This window comes from Hippoglossus hippoglossus, chromosome 11, assembly GCF_009819705.1.
Source record: "Hippoglossus hippoglossus isolate fHipHip1 chromosome 11, fHipHip1.pri, whole genome shotgun sequence".
Classification (NCBI taxonomy): domain Eukaryota; kingdom Metazoa; phylum Chordata; class Actinopteri; order Pleuronectiformes; family Pleuronectidae; genus Hippoglossus; species Hippoglossus hippoglossus.
The window spans coordinates 15,357,040-15,369,277 of record NC_047161.1 but is presented as its reverse complement, the minus strand read 5'-3'; the positions used below and the strand labels follow the sequence as shown (position 1 = coordinate 15,369,277).

Genomic DNA, 12,238 nt, shown 5'->3' with positions numbered 1-12,238 from the left:
ATGCTGCATACAGTGTTTGTTTGGGTGTGGATGTTAGCGAGGCAGAGGGAGGAGGATTTGTTCCTCCTATAGATTATATAGGAAATATCTACACCCAGCACAGACACTGAATTAATCCGGGATCTGTTTTCAACTGATAGCGTTTAAGTGGATCTACACAAAGAGGGTGTAGTGTGCAGACCGTGAGGATCATCTGGGTACCAGGGGGAAGACATCCTGGCACCCCACCATCTTTCTCTCTCCCTTTCTATGTTGCTGCCTCCCTCCCTCCTCCTTTTCTTGTCTGTCACTGTCCATGTGGATGCCCAACGCGGGGGGAAGGGTGAGCGGCGGCGGTGGCCAATTTCTGGGACACCCCCACCCCTGCAGATTCCCCTGTTGGCACCATTAAAGCCGTTCCATCTACCCAGTAACCGGGCCTCACTCAGCTGTGCGTCACTACTACTTTCGAGCCAGTGGCTTTTGAAAATCCGCCTCCAAGTCAGCCTGGATCATCGTCATCACCATCATCTTCATCATCTTCATCATCATGAGTAAATCACTATTCAGGATCCCTATATTGCATATGTTTATGCATAGTGGCCTTCTCAGCAAAAAATTTAAATTTTATTTTATTACGTTTAGGAGTCTGGAGATGTAGAGATTAATAATTTACAAGCAAAATACATACACTTTCCCCTCACTGTAACTATTTGCTGGTTGCTCCAATAGTTACTGGGGAAGTAGGGGGTGAATCTAAATCCCTGGAAATCACTGAAAAGTTCTCACCTTTTTATTCCTTGACCTCTTATCTTCTTCCTTTGACATTAGATTTGTTTGTCCTTGTACTGCCTAGGAACCCATGTATTTTATTTATACACTAGAATGGCACACAGAGTGCATACCACCACCAAGGCCCGACTGTGCCCTTGAATTCAATCAAGCTACACCGAAACATTTTGAGGGTCCCTGGGGGAGCTGGAGTCAATCATCCATCCGCCCCTGAATATGCCTGACTTCTTCCAAGATCCATGAATTATTCCCTGGGAAATTGGTGAAATCATCCAAAAACTTCCTATCACACAATGTTAAAGAAATTGATAAAACATTTTGTTTTTGTTGTTTTTGCTTAAACGTGCTTACAAACAAATACACCAACAAACAAACATACCCTCCCTAATAGCAAAAGCCAAATATTATAGTAAATTCAGGAAAAAACATAAAAACCTTATTTATGTGGCAGAAAGGTGTTTGCTTCACTTTTCTGTTAATCATTTCACGACCTCTCAGGTGTCAGTAGGGAGGGTCCCGAACCCCAGGCTGGGAACCTCTGCATTGCATACTCTTAAAGTAATGTGAAGTGAGTGTATGGTGCTACTACTGCTGCTCTCACAGTAAAGGACTATATACATGCATGTGTCATCCCGACAGCAAACCTCCACCGGTGTAAATCTGTGACCTCAATCCAGCCTGTCCTTCAACTTCCTCATCCCACAAGCTCCAGCTCTCCTCTCTGTGATCGGAGTTTTCTGGAAGCTGGTGAAAGGAGAACTCAGGCAGCAGCTGATGTCCTATGCAGAAGGGTTTAATGTAGACTTGATGCATCAAGGAGACCGGAAGGTTGAACAATATACCAACGCTAACAGAGTAACATGAGCAATTGTCAACCCCCAAGCCTGAAAATGTCTCACACAGCATCCCCATATATCTCCCTCTACTTGCGTCACCCATTCCAACAGCACACCCATGAAAGGCTTGATTTGTCATTGTCACTCATTATGTTACATGTAGGTGTTTGCATCCCATTGGATAGCTAAGTGTAAATATGCATTCCTAAATCACGTTGAGTTGTTACATCTTGCCGCTGGTGTAACAGGCAAAAGAGTCCGAGTTTGGTGCCTCTCTGTCTGAGCATCTGAATCTGGTAAGAAAGTCCTTCCACGTAGACACTACAATGTGCTGCTGGTTGGCCATTTATCTGTAGCCTGACCTTGGGCACTGCTCGGAGAGAGAGAAGGGAGTATGTGTGGAATGAGCTCTATTCTCCTCATGGTGAGCAGATGTAATGTGTGAGAATGGTCCAAAATTCTCTCACACCCTCGGGTTATATCAGATCCTCTTTGCATAGCCAGTCATCATCATCACCGTCATATCCATTCTAGGGCTGTGTTGTTTGGCTCCTTCAGGTCTTTGTCACAGCAAATGGGACCAAGTGGCGGATGTGGTCCATGGTCTGGGGAGTCTCGCCCCAGAGACACTGAGAATCAAGATTGATTCCCAATTGGTTTTGCCTACTTTCACCCCTGCTCTTTGCTATGCTGTCTTACTTCCTGATCTCCGTAGAGTGGATGCCTGGGATAGATTAGTTGTTTATATCTTTCGGTTTTAGTGATTGTTTTTCGTCGGATGTGGGGCGATGAGATACCTGCCGACCTAAATAAGTCTGGAGGAGCTGCTTTACATAACCAGTGAGAGCTTTCAAACCTCATCTCCCTGGTGACGGTTTTCACCCCCTAAATCCTTCAAAGGGAATACAGACTGGGAGACCTGATGGAGAAACAGGAGGAGATGGTTCACTGTTGTATACACATCCTGAGATAGTGAGCGACGGCTAAACTCCAAACTGCCTCTGAATCAAGATCCTATTTATTCATCTGATCTGTCTATTTCCTCTTCAGAGATCAGTTGTGGGCTTTAGAGTGGGATTCAGTTTTGGCCCCTTGGGGGAGTTACTCACAGTAAATGAACTATTACCTACAGGTTGGTGGAGATTAACAAGAGCAGATGTTTCATACTGATAATATGCTGAAACCAACACACACACACACTGTGTGTCATTAAATAACTCCCTGCCTGCCTACTCTCGTAGATGCTGACACACTTAGCAGCCGGGTGTTATTTGGCTTTAATTCCCTTCTCTTCCCCTTCTGCGTCTGCTTTTTACTCCACTCAGGGACCTGTGACTAAATGGATTTGCATCCTTCACTCTCATCCTGCATTTATTCCCGATGGGCTGTCATCCCTCCATCTGTAGCGAAACGAGGGGTCTATTTGACTTAGCTGCAACAGATACCAGTACACAGGCAGGAGGTGTGTTTGTGCGCTCTGTGGCATTGCTGACGCAGATGTACCGTGCTCATGCTAAACAAACACACATGGATCACATTTGCCTCCATTCATGCCAGACGGCCCCATTCAGAAGAATCAGGCCCAATTAGCACCTGCCCCGCACTTACAGGCAGAACAGGAGGTGTGACGCTGAGAAGTGCGCCAGCTGAACCAACACACACACACACACACACACACACACTTCTCTGTGACTTCAAAGGACATTACATTGATTTACTGGTTTCTACTTACCTAACCATTACCCTAACCTTAATCTAAACTTAACCCAACCTTAAAACACACCTTCACTTGAAAATGTAATGATATTCATTATGGAGACATGTTTTTTTTGACACTCATTTAAAGATAAACTTAAGAGATGTAGCATATGATCTGCAGTTGTTGCAGGAGTTAACGGTAAATACACTCTGTCCCTGTCTGTTTGAACTGATTGTCTGCTTAGCTAGCTCATATAATCAGTTAGCTCTCTAGGACAGAGATGATCCAAAAAGTACAGAAGAGTGTCAGCCATTGTTTTCACTAAACATGTGGATAAGACAATGTAAATGAATTTAACTTGTTTTTATTATTTAGGCTTGCATTTTATATGTTTATCTGAATCAATGAGATTTCTATAAATAATATACATTTTCTTAGTTATTTCATCATAATGCTTTTTAAAAATTGATAATATTGAGATTGACATGCATGAAGCAAGATGATTTTTTTTTAAGCGTAATACAAGTGTCCCAGATTATCTAAAAGCTGTGTCATATCTTCTCTGCGTATGATATCTCAATTCTCTCTTCTGGTGTGGTTAGAAGAAATCTTAAGGATTACAGAGAGGTATAATATTTTTGATCTAATGTGTAAAACAGATTTCGGTACAAGTTACAGAAGTGAAAATTGCAAAAATGTCCCAGATTACTTAAATGTCCCACCCACTAAGGTGGGCGGGATCTATGACCTCTACTGCAACCAGCCACTAGGGGGTGATTAATGATTTGGCTCCACTTTTTGGAAGTGGTTATGTTGTCCATCTCAGATTTTGTTGCACTTTGTGTTTTGATCATTTGTTGATCCATAACAATGTTGGTCTTATATGCAACATCAAATCGATTTAGTACTTTAAATAAGATGAATTTGGTAAGAAGTTCCTAATAATGCAAATTACCTGATTATGTGTCAGTAAGGAAAGAATCGTCATCAACAGAGCAGGGAGAAATCTATTGAAATATATTAAGGATTATTAGGATATTAAGGAGTTGCATGACAGGAAGTGTAGTATCAAGTGTTTTTCGAGCTTGGGCCATACGAGGGATTGATCTGACCACTTTATGTCTTTCACAAGTCCTTCAATCGCCACAATCAATAATTCAGATTTTTTAATAGAAGCTGGATCGATGAGGAATCGTCCATTTCTGATTTCAACACGTATGAAGCTTTTTGTTTGTTTACATTTTGCATAACTGATCAATATTTTACTGGCTGTGAGCTCAGCAGCAGTTAACCTGAATTAATTGTGATCAGACTCCACACAAGCACAGTGGATTGTGTTTATATGAACATGATAACAGTTAGGCCACATGAATGCTGCATAATCACCGAGAGGAGGAAAAGGATGTTGATGATTAAATGATGCCACAGTCTGAGGCATCAGTGTTGATGCTGAGAGCTTCCGAGTGCTGCAGCCACATCCCAATACATTCTCCTCTGTTATATTCTGTGATCTGCTGACATGACCTTTAGGGATGATGAATATCTTCTACCTAGAAGAATTCTTTCTGCAGTTCAAAGATATAATATATGTACTGTGCATTTAGGAAAATGTTTAAAATGTAGATCGAAAGTTCTGCAGCCATAGCCTCAATATGAATGTGTTATCTACTACAAGTCTGTCTTTCTGTCCGTCTGTCTGTGGAACAAATATCTTGAGAACTGTTCATCTAATCAGCTTCACACTTGGCATATGTACTGTATAGTAACTTGACTGAAGAAGTGCAATGCTGAATTTGGTGCGATTTGGACACATGATACATTCAATAAAGAAGCGACCAGCACTCTGTATCAGTCAGTCGAGGACGGGGCAGTGTGCCTTCATTTCCTCTTTAGCAAGTTGTCTTCAAAGTAAAACATCAACGGTAATTTTGTGTCTGTAATTGTTTATATTAAGCCGAATTACAGAGATTTTATTTTGAAAGATTCTGACCTTGGGTCAGACGATGTGTTGTTTAACAGACCTCTGATATAGCCGACATGCAAGTTCAGTAAATCATTCTAACTTATATATAAACCACACACTTGAACTGTAATAAAGCAAATTCAGTTTAATTTAATGAAAAGCATTGACTTTAAAGTCTTCACTGCAGATAAACCAGACAAGATGAACACAGAGATTTCTAACTTCAGCTTTGCACACAACATCCAGCGCACAAACAATAAAAAGTGACAGTATATTATAGAACCATTTGAGGGAGACTCACTAATGACAAGGAATAATTCTGAAGTAGCTCCGGAGCATTAACACCGGACAAGAGAACAGGTATGAGAGTTATGTTTACGCTTGACTACTTTATTAATAAACATGACTGACGCACATGTTCACTTATTTCACATTGTCTACAAATGCAGTTTATTTAACAAGCTGAACAACTTAAAGCACCCTGTATTTTGATTAGTGTTGTATTATGCATTTGCATATCGTTAATATGGGTGTTTATTTGTGGGTTATTAATCCTGTGAAGAAACAAAATCAAAGGAGAAAAACAAATGATTAAAACATAATGTGCCACTGGCCTGTTGGTATTTATTTTTAAAAGCCCCAAAAGCTTCACTTCTTATCACAGCATCCCCATCACCCTCTCTCCTTCTCCCTCTCCATCGTCATCCCTCCTCCTTCCTCCTCCCTGTTCAGTGTTTCCTAATCTCTACTCCTCTGTCGCTACATCATCATCTCTCTCTCCCTCTCCTCCGGTTCCAGCCACTGTCCCTCTACCTGTCTGCCTGTGCTGATACAACGCCCCCCACCCCCCCCCCCCCCCCCCCCCCCCCCCTGCCTCTGTCAATGTATTTTGCCCTTATAAGGAGAGAGCACAGGCAGACTGTACTAACCGTGCGAGCTCGGCGGGGGTGTTGCAGGGGCACGGAGAGTGGATGGTAGGGATGGGGGTGGTGGGGAAATTGGGTGTCAAGCTCCCACACTTCTGTCAATGACTCCAAATAAGATGACAGAAATAGGCACACGGGAGGAGGAGGAGAGGCTGGAGACGGGAGAGGGAGGCATGTGAGGAGAGAGGCAGGTGAATGTATCTGTGAGGACGGGGATGCTGTGTGCGCTGCATGTCAGCTCGAGGTAATGTCACCATTCCAGCAACACTTACATCCCAAGTTGTTGCACAGTGATTACATGCACAGCTCTCGCTCTTCCCAATCCCGACTCTGTGAGTCTGCTTGATGCCAGCTCACCGGCAGCCCACATGCTCATCGATAGAGAAGCATTTAGCTGCTGAGAGCCATGTAGGGGGGAGTGTGGGTGGCTCAGTACGGAAGTCTGTAGTGCAACGTGACTGGTCCAGGCCTCAGATGTTCCGATGAAAGGAGCATGACACCCTTTGAATGGGTGAACCTAGACATAAAAACAACATGCACATGCAGTAAGTGCACGGTAGATCAACAAAATATCTGAAGATCTGCACACTTAAAGGTTCCCGTTAAAGGATTTCATTTTGCTGATGTGACATTTAGAGCACAAGGCTTCTCCTCAGATAAGATCAGAGACCTCCGATAAATACAAATTAGCCACCTTAAATACCTACAATCCGATGGTTAGTCCACGTTAACCAACACATGGGATTAATCGCAACAATGATCAGCAATGAAAAACACATATCATAGTTTATATTTTAAGAAATGTGTACAAAAGATAGTGTGCAAGGGTGAATTAACCTAGGTTACATAAGTAAATCAGGAAAAGACAATACATAAAAAACATATCTGTACTGCTATTAGTCCTGAGATTCGCGGGCCCAGCGGACATTGGGCCAACAAACAGAGACAACCACTCCCACAGCTACAGTCCATTTAGAGAGCCAGAGGAACCAGAGAAACAGACACAGGGACATCATGCAAACTTAAAGCAGAAAGATCCTGGCCGAAACTGGGATTCAAACCAGTAACCTTCTTGCTGTGAGGCGACAGCAAGAAAGTGCTGATTACTGCTCCACCGAGCCGACAGATACATCACAGAAATGTCTAATATCAAAGTCTTCATTTAAACCTTGAACCTAGACATCTTCCTCCAGCGTCTGCCTTCAAAGACATGCAGATTGGGGTGAGGTTAATTGGGGACTTTCTTGGAGACAAGAAAGAACCTATGTATTACTTGTAGCCTCTGATCCGGAATCCAGGTCCTTTTCTTAAACATTGTGAGATTTTCTGACATTTTCACAAATTTCTCAGGGCATAATACATGGATCTTGATAAAATAGATATATTTAGGAGACGGATATCTATGTGAGTGTGTATATTATTTGGTGCAGCTTGATGGATTTTGAGGGAACTGTTGGGCCTCTGTGAAGGTATGTGCTCTACTGAGTGCCACTCTAGTTGGGGAATGTTAACAACATGTATAGTGAATGCAGATTTCCACATTTGTACCATCACAAGTGAAGAATGAACCTCAAATGAATTCAAGTGAGACTAGCACCTCTTCTTCTTCCTTCTTTTTTTTTTACCAAAGGCTGTAAAATGCAGCATTTTTATGTTTAATATCTTTCAGAAATAAGTGTTCTCAGCTTTGATTTTCTCTCTCCAAGTTGCTCTTTCACAGTGTTTCGCAGTAATGGTACCAGTGCACTTTACTTCCCCTCATAATTCATAAAGGAGGCCTTTAAAGAGACTAAACTCGGCCAACGGCGGGCTCACACACCACAGGCAGCCATTGATGCAATGGCAAGCGAGATGGGACAATTGACCTAAAAAAATAATAGACACTGTATAAATAATCCAAGGTGCTCTACCTTATTCTGGTTGGCAATAATGCTCAGATATTAATATTTCAGTTATAAAATGGGGGCCTCCATATCTTGCTCACTTTTTTGCATGTTGTAGGCTGGGTCTTACCAATGCAGCTTGTCCTCTTTTTTCGTGCTGTGTGACTGTACACAGTGGGTTACTCCAGAGGCAAACTTTAACTAGAAGCTTATGCAAATGTGAAATCGAAACACGTTCCTCATTTCAGTGTCCTCCACTGCACAGCTGCCATGTTTCAGAGCCACGCACCCCAGATCAGGTGATGATCATGTGTCTCAGCCAGGGTCTGCGGTATCTGCTGTTCAATCTGACACACACACACACACACACACACACACACACACACACACACACACACACACACACACACACAAAAGAAAGACATTGGTGTGAGTCTACTCTCAATAGCATACACAATTGGATTTCACGGTTTGGTGGGATGTGAACAATTTATCTTTTAGCCGGAGTCGAGTTGGTCAGGAGGGTTCAGAATGACGCCTCACATCAAAGATCGTGTTTATTCACAGACAACATTCAAACCCACCCCTCCATCACCACCAGTCGCACCCACCCCCCGTTGTTCCAAAGACAACATCTGGTCCCGTGCGTGTTTGGCTCATTAGGGGCGGCGTTGCTGGATCGAACAGTGAAACCCTGGAGTATTTTGTTGTTTGAAAGCCTTCCAGACTGTGATGCACTGAGTTAACAAATGATCTCAGTCCACGCTGGAGTCGTTTTGAAAAGAAGAAATTAGAAAGGCGACACTGATGTTGGCAAGACAGTGGAGGTCACACGGCCGTGTGTCTAAGCTGATTGGTTAAAACACAGGGCTCCTAGACCATCAGTTGCTACAATATGTTGTTTCTCTCTGAAGCCTCAAAACTAAGGAATAACCACATATATTTATGCTGAAACCATTTAAGAGTGACGTCAAATAAGACAAATACATTCAGTGTCAGGGTCACTGTCCCCAGTAGAAATCTGATTAGCTATATTCAATATTGTGTGGATTTGCTCAAAGCTATAGAGCTACTAGTAAACAAGGAATGACTTAAATGTGCACTTTGCTGAATCAGGAATTGTACATGGATGTTGGACATATAAATGGCCTCTCTGTGTAAATTGTGGCCCCTCTTTACGGACCCCTGTTTTAGAAAAATCTTAGATCCACCACTGAATATATAATATATATATATATAAACCAATTGTATAACTTATCAATGTGGGCGAACATTGGTTTCGAGAGTCGATGTTTGGCATTTTCTGTCTGCATTAAAACATCTGTTTACCTGACTGCCGGGGGAAGCTCATTTCAAATTTGAGCAGCAACATGATAGCAGATTGAAGCGCGCATCATTACAATGAGTCTCACACCAGCTTTATAATATCCTCCCACTTAATGAGCTTCAGTGACTCATGAGAATCTCTCTGACGGAGCTCCTCCTCCGCTCCTTTCCCCAGTCTGGAGGCACACACTTGTCTCAGCATGTGTTTCGGTAAATATGTTAAATATGAAAGCAGGAGCGCTCTCTCCTCGCTACAAACTGATTTGCCTCACCTTTGTGTTTTAACCTTTGCTCCATCCTCGTGGTGCTCAGTCTCCAGCCTAAGGGGCAGCAACAACTACTGCAACATGGCCTCTGTGTTTGGTGGACGATGACACAGCTGTATCCTGGTACATGTCAAACTCAGAGTTCTTCCCTTCACTCAGACTTTATTTGAATGTGAGCCTGAAGGCTACAATGCTCAGTATGTGGATGAAATACATTACACCTCTATATTTTTGTCTTTTTCTCACATTAACATGTTTTGAAGACGTTTCTCACTCGTATAACACAGTGATCTCGACAGTGTTAGTAATGTATCATCACTGGGGAATTTGAAGTAAAAACAGAACAAAGTTTAATGTTCTATCTCGAGTCGGTCCATAAGGTTTGGTGATGTGAAAGTAGCAGAGACCCAAAACCACAAAAACAGGCCCATACTTATTGTTAGACATAATGTTCTTCCTGTTCTTTGTCTTTCAGGTTTACCAGAAAGCATATGGAGCCTTTGCATGTGTCAGATTATCATCTTCATATGTAAAGCTTTGCTACAAATGTCAAAAAAGATACATGACTGATGGACATTTCAAAGAACGGCACTGTAGCTGTACAATACTATTACCTGACAGAGGAAAATAGGTCAGAAAGGAAATGCACTTTTTGTTTTAGTGTCCATTACGTTGTAACATAGACACAAGTTTTTCTGTAAAATGCCTGCAGAGTGTCTTCATCTGTTTTCTATATCTGATGAATGGAGTCTCCAGTTCCTGTTTACACACAAAGTGTTCCACTTCATTAACTGTTTGTTACAAAGGGCACCGGGTCATGCTAACCCCTATATTCTACCCTAAATTTGGCCCCAATACACACCATAGTCCCGCGGGGGGGCTGGCTGTTGCACAGCTACTCGTTTGGTTACAAGACTACTGTACACGTACACACACACACACACACACACACACACACACACACACACACACACACACACACACACACACACACACAAATATATAGAGAATGACAATTAAGCTATGGTTCATTTAACCATGCCCTTTTGTCCGTGCTGACGACCCTGAAGTGAGGGTGCCTAATAGGCACCATCCCAAAACCTTACTGGACAAGAACAGGGAGGGAAAGGGGTGACACACACACACACACACACACACACACACACACACACACACACACACACACACACACACACGCACACACATTCAAGAGTCCTTCCACCTGTTACAGAGAAAAGGAAAAAAAACATTGAGTGCAACATCTCATTAATTTCCGCTCACTTTTGATGATAGTCTCTCTGTGCATTTCAGACTCATAATAAATATAAACATGCTCACAACAAATGCTGTGAATTTCCTCCTTCACCGCAGCGCAGTGGCAAGCGATGCTCAGCAGTCACCCACACAGTTTGCAAAAATACCCTGCTGCACATCCTTACTCACCATGATTCACTTTCACACTGTGTGGACAGAAAAAGTCACTGCTGCTGAAACAATGTCAAACACAATGCAAGTCTCTCTCTCTCTCAAACACACACAAACACACACACACACACACACAGCACAGTGCCCCCTCCTCTTATTAACAGCAGGCTAGTGGGAGATGTCAGTCAAAGGGGGAGGGGGTGTTGTGAGGACATGGCGAATGTGTGTGTGTGTGTGTGTGTGTGTGTGTGTGTGTGTGTGTGTGTGTGTGTGCGTGTGTGTGTGTGTGTGGTGGGGGTCTTTGTGAGCAAGCGAGGTAGGAGGAGAAGGGGAGAGGGAGGGGGATAGAACGTTCTATTTCTCATAGACCAACAGCTGCTGTCTTTAGTGCAGAGGGAGAGAGAGAGGGAGGGCTGTGTGGCGTGAGGCAGTGCGTGTGCTCAGTGTTTAGGTGAATCCACAGCCCTCTGGCTCACAAGAATAAAGGATCCTCGCAGAGGAAGAGAAAGAAAAGCAACCCAGGGACTCTTTTTTCCTCTTTTATTTTACATCCTCTGTCTCTCATTCCCTCACTAGCCACCAGTTCCCGGCGTCTGCATTTTGTCTCCGCTTCTCTGCCCTTTGTCCTCCTCTTTTGTTCCCTGCATCCATCTCTGCATCACCTCGCTCCGGAGAGAAGGAAGGAAGAGCAGAGTCAGAGGCAGCATCCTCCCCTCCTGCACGCCCAGCCGGTAAGCTGAGCCTACACTCTCCTCTTCTTCTTCTTTTTTGTATCATTCACCATCACTCCATCTGTTTAGCACTGATAGCAAGAAAGGTCCGGATAGTCCCACCCTGCATCTAGAGAGAGAAGCTGCGAGCTGGAGACGGAGGCTGAGGAGGAGGAGAGGATGGAAGATGGATGTGGGTTAGACTTTAGATGGAGGCTGGTGGGTGATTTCAGCTGCGGGATGGTGCTATTGCCTTCGGGTAGGTGGACTAGATGTGGTGTACTATAGCCTGGCTCAGGATCCTGGAGGTATAAGGGTAGGGGGCGTTGAATTTGGCCTGACCACATCAAAACCCCGTAGGGCTGGTCAACTAGGACTCGTTCTTTTTTCACTGCAGTGCTTAGCCAGAGCAGTACGGTCACTGCCATAGTCA

At 43.4% G+C, this 12,238-nt stretch overlaps 1 protein-coding gene across 2 annotated transcripts in view; it reads left to right on the top strand.

Annotated features, from left to right (window-relative positions):
• Positions 1 to 11,458: 11,458 nt before the first annotated feature.
• fam49al (family with sequence similarity 49 member A, like) overlaps positions 11,459 to 12,238 on the top strand; it is a 34,273-nt gene continuing 33,493 nt past the window's right edge. The window contains exon 1 of one of the 2 annotated variants that reach the window (XM_034599946.1): positions 11,459 to 11,826. The gene's annotated coding sequence lies outside the window, so the exon portion shown is untranslated. The remainder of the gene's footprint in view (positions 11,827 to 12,238) is intronic. The other variant, XM_034599950.1, reaches the window with a different exon arrangement.